The following is a 5,000-nucleotide window of genomic DNA, read 5'->3' on the forward strand; positions in this document are numbered from 1 at the left end:
AAATGGCGGGCCTGCACGGCGAGCGTGCGTGCCCGGGAAAAAGGCCTCCTGGCCGGCGTGAGAGTTTAATAATAGCGGGCCGGCTCTGCGAGCGTGCGTGCCCGGGAAAAAGGCCTCCTTGCAGGCGTGAGAGTTTAATAATAGCGGGCCGGCTCGGCGAGCGTGCGTGCCGGGAAAAAGGCCTCCTTGCAGGCGTAAGAGTTTAATAATAGCGGCCGGCTCATCGAGCGTGCGTGCCCGGAAAAAGGCCTCTTGGCCGGCGTGAGAGTTTAATAATAGCGGGCCGGCCCGGCGAGCGTGCGTGCCCGGGAAAAAGGCCTCCTTGCAGGCGTGAGCGTTTAATAATAGCGGGCCGCGCCATCGAGCGTGCGTGCCCGGGAAAAGGGCCTCTTGGCCGGCTTGGGGGATTGAAAAAAAATCCCCCATTCATTTTCAACGGGAGGGGTCGGCGGGTACCGCTTGGTGTCCGCCAGACGGCGGTGTGGTAGGCAAATGGCGGGCCTGCACGGCGAGCGTGCGTGCCCGGGAAAAATGCCTCCTGGCCGGCGTGAGAGTTTAATAATAGCGGGCCGGCTCGGCGAGCTGTGCGTGCCCGGGGAAAAAGGCCTCTTGGCCGGCGTGAGAGTTTAATAATAGCGGGCCGGCTCGGCGAGCGTGCGTGCCCGGGAAAAGGGCCTCTTGGCCGGCGTGAGAGTTTAATAATAGCGGGCCGGCTCATCGAGCGTGCGTGCCCGGGAAAAGGGCCTCTTGGCCGGCGTGAGAGTTTAATAATAGCGGGCCGGCCCGGCGAGCGTGCGTGCCCGGGAAAAAGGCCTCCTTGCAGGCGTGAGAGTTTAATAATAGCGGGCCGGCTCCGCGAGCGTGCGTGGCCGGGAAAAAGGGCCTCTTGGCCGGCGTGAGAGTTTAATAATAGCGGGCCGGCTCATCGAGCGTGCGTGCCCGGGAAAAGGGCCTCTTGGCCGGCGTGAGAGTTTAATAATAGCGGGCCGGCTCATCGAGCGTGCGTGCCCGGGAAAAGGGCCTCTTGGCCGGCGTGAGAGTTAATAATAGCGGGCCGGCTCATCGAGCGTGCGTGCCCGGGAAAAGGGCCTCTTGGCCGCGTGAGAGTTTAATAATAGCGGGCCGGCCCGGCGAGCGTGCGTGCCCGGGAAAAAGGCCTCCTTGCAGGCGTGAGAGTTTAATAATAGCGGGCCCGGCCCGGCGAGCGTGCGTGCCCGGGAAAAAGGCTCCTTGCAGGCGTGAGAGTTTAATAATAGCGGGCCGGCTCGGCGAGCGTGCGTGCCCGGGAAAAGGGCCTCTTGGCCGGCGTGAGAGTTTAATAATAGCGGGCCGGCTCATCGAGCGTGCGTGCCCGGGAAAAGGGCCTCTTGGCCGGCGTGAGAGTTTAATAATAGCGGGCCGGCCCGGCGAGCGTGCGTGCCCGGGAAAAAGGCCTCCTTGCAGGCGTGAGAGTTTAATAATAGCGGGCCGGCTCCGCGAGCGTGCGTGCCGGGAAAAAGGCCTCTTGGCCGGCGTGAGAGTTTAATAATAGCGGGCCGGCTCATCGAGCGTGCGTGCCCGGGAAAAGGGCCTCTTGGCCGGCGTGAGAGTTTAATAATAGCGGGCCGGCTCATCGAGCGTGCGTGCCGGGAAAAGGGCCTCTTGGCCGGCGTGAGAGTTTAATAATAGCGGGCCGGCCCGGCGAGCGTGCGTGCCGGGAAAAAGGCCTCCCTTGCAGGCGTGAGAGTTTAATAATAGCGGGCCGGCCCGGCGAGCGTGCGTGCCCGGGAAAAAGGCCTCCTTGCAGGCGTGAGAGTTTAATAATAGCGGGCCGGCCCGGCGAGCGTGCGTGCCCGGAAAAAGGCCTCCTTGCAGGCGTGAGAGTTTAATAATAGCGGGCCGGCCCGGCGAGCGTGCGTGCCCGGGAAAAAGGCCTCCTTGCAGGCGTGAGAGTTTAATAATAGCGGGCCGGCCCGGCGAGCGTGCGTGCCCGGGAAAAAGGCCTCCTTGCAGGCGTGAGAGTTTAATAATAGCGGGCCGGCTCCGCGAGCGTGCGTGCCCGGGAAAAAGGCCTCCTTGCAGGCGTGAGAGTTTCAATAATAGCGGGCCGGCTCCGCGAGCGTGCGTGCCCGGGAAAAAGGCCTCCTTGCAGGCGTGAGAGTTTAATAATAGCGGGCCGGCTCCGCGAGCGTGCGTGCCCGGAAAAAGGCCTCCTTGCAGGCGTGAGAGTTTAATAATAGCGGGCCGGCTCCGCGAGCGTGCGTGCCCGGGGAAAAAGGCCTCCTTGCAGGCGTGAGAGTTCAATAATAGCGGGCCGGCCCGGCGAGCGTGCGTGCCCGGGAAAAAGGCCTCCTTGCAGGCGTGAGAGTTTAATAATAGCGGGCCGGCCCGGCGAGCGTGCGTGCCCGGGAAAAAGGCCTCTTGGCCGGCGTGAGAGTTTAATAATAGCGGGCCGGCCCCGCGAGCGTGCGTGCCCGGGAAAAAGGCCTCCTTGCAGGGGTGAGAGTTTAATAATAGCGGGCCGGCCCGGCGAGCGTGCGTGCCCGGGAAAAAGGCCTCTTGGCCGGCGTGGGAGATTGAAAAAATTCCCCCATTCATTTTCAATGGCGGGGGTACCAGGGGTAGAGCTGGGGGTACCAGGGGAGTAAAGAGCGGGCCGGCCCGGCGTGCGAGTTTGGCCGGAAAAGAGGCCTCTTGGTCGGATTGGGAGATTGAAAATATTCCCCATTCATTTTCAATGGCGGGGGTACCAGGGGTAGAGCTGGGGGTACCAGGGGTAAAGAGCGGGCCGGCCCGGCGTGCGAGTTTGGCCGGAAAAGAGGCCTCTTGGTCGGATTGGGAGATTGAAAAAATTCCCCCATTCATTTTCAATGGCGGGGGTACCAGGGGTAGAGCTGGGGGTACCAGGGGTAAAGAGCGGGCCGGCCCGGCGTGCGAGTGTGGCCGGGAAAGAGCCCTCCTGGCCGGCCTGGGAGATTGAAAAAAATTCCCCCATTCATTTTCAATGGCGGGGGTACCAGGGGTAAAGAGCGGGCCGGCCCAGCGTTGCGAGTTTGGCCGGGAAAGGGGCCTCCTGGCCGGCCTGGGGGATTAAAAAAATTCCCCCATTCATTTTCAATGGCGGGGGGTACCAGGGGTAGCAGTACCGATTTTGGTCGTTAGGGGCGCTGTAGTAGGTAAACCAGATATGCGGAGTTAGGGGGTCAAGAAGGCGAAAGGCTTAGAAAGTGACCGTTCACCAAAATACTTTCCGAAACGTATATAGGGGGGCATGTGTCGGACGAGTCACCATGCTTTCTCGATGCTGGAGGTACCAGGGGCACAAAGTTGGCCGGGAAAGATGCCTCTTAGGCGGATTGAAAGCATGAGAAAATGCCCCCATTCATTTTCAATGGCGGAGAGCGGGCCCGGCCCCGCAGCCGAGTGTGGCCGGCGGAGAGGCGTCTCGGTCGGATGAATGAAGCGTGGAGCCGGCCTCTGACGGCGGAGCTCCGCACTTTCGAATATTTTCTATCTCCCCCTCCGGGCGGTCGACGGCAGTTGGGAAGGCCGCCCGAGAGGCGCCCGGGCGGATACCTCGGGCGAAAAGCCGGCCTCTGACGGCGGAGCTCCGCACTTTCGAATATTTTTCTATTTCCCCCTCCGGGCGGTCGACGGCAGTTGGGAAGGCCGCCCGAGAGGCGCCCGGGGCGGATACCTCGGCGAAAAGCCGGCCTCTGACGGCGGAGCTCCGCACTTTCGAATATTTTCTATCTCCCCCTCCGGGCGGCCGACGGCAGTTGGGAAGGCCGCCCGAGAGGCGCCCGGGGCGGATACCTCGGGCGAAAAGCCGGCCTCTGACGGCGGAGCTCCGCACTTTCGAATATTTTCTATTTCCCCCTCCGGGCGGCCGACGGCAGTTGGGAAGGCCGCCCGAGAGGCGCCCGGGGCGGATACCTCGGGGCGAAAAGCCGGCCTCTGACGGCGGAGCTCCGCACTTTCGAATATTTTCTATTTCCCCCTCCGGGCGGCCGACGGCAGTTGGGAAGGCCGCCCGAGAGGCGCCCGGGGCGGATACCTCGGGCGAAAAGCCGGCCTCTGACGGCGGAGCTCCGCACTTTCGAATATTTTCTATTTCCCCCTCCGGGCGGCCCGACGGCAGTTGGGAAGGCCGCCCGAGAGGCGCCCGGGGCGGATACCTCGGGCGAAAAGCCGGCCTCTGACGGCGGAGCTCCGCACTTTCGAATATTTTTCTATTTCCCCCTCCGGGCGGCCGACGGCAGTTGGGAAGGCCGCCCGAGAGGCGCCCCGGGGCGGATACCTCGGGCGAAAAGCCGGCCTCTGACGGCGGAGCTCCGCACTTTCGAATATTTTCAATTTCCCCCTCCGGGCGGCCGACTGCAGTTGGGAAGGTCGCCCCGAGAGGCGCCCCGGGGCGGATACCCCGGGCGAAAAGCCGGCCTCTGACGGCGGAGCTCCGCACTTTCGAATATTTTCTATTTCCCCTCCGGGCGGCTGACGGCAGGTGGGAAGGCCGCCCATTCATTTTCAATGGCGGAGGTACCAGGGGTGCCGCTGAGGGTACCAGGGGTGCCGCTGAGGGTACCAGGGGTGCAGCTGAGGGTACCAGGGGTGCCGCTGAGGGTACCAGGGGTGCCGCTGAGGGTACCAGGGGTACGGCTGAGGGTACCAGGGGTGCCGCTGAGGGTACCAGGGGTGCCGCTGAGGGTACCAGGGGTGCCGCTGAGGGTACCAGGGGTGCCGCTGAGGGTACCAGGGGTTCGGCTGAGGGGTACCAGGGGTACGGCTGAGGGTACCAGGGGTGCCGCTGAGGGTACCAGGGGTGCCGCTGAGGGTACCAGGGGTGCGGCTGAGGGTACCAGGGGTAAGGCTGAGGGTACCAGGGGTGCCGCTGAGGGTACCAGGGGTGCGGCTGAGGGTACCAGGGGTAAGGCTGAGGGTACCAGGGGTAAGGCTGAGGGTACCAGGGGTAAGGCTGAGGGTACCAGGGGTACGGCTGGAGGTACCAGGGGTAAGGCTGG

Source organism: Hippocampus guttulatus, unplaced genomic scaffold, assembly GCF_054856545.1.
Source record: "Hippocampus guttulatus isolate MCC_2025c unplaced genomic scaffold, RoL_Hgut_1.0 HiC_scaffold_85, whole genome shotgun sequence".
Classification (NCBI taxonomy): domain Eukaryota; kingdom Metazoa; phylum Chordata; class Actinopteri; order Syngnathiformes; family Syngnathidae; genus Hippocampus; species Hippocampus guttulatus.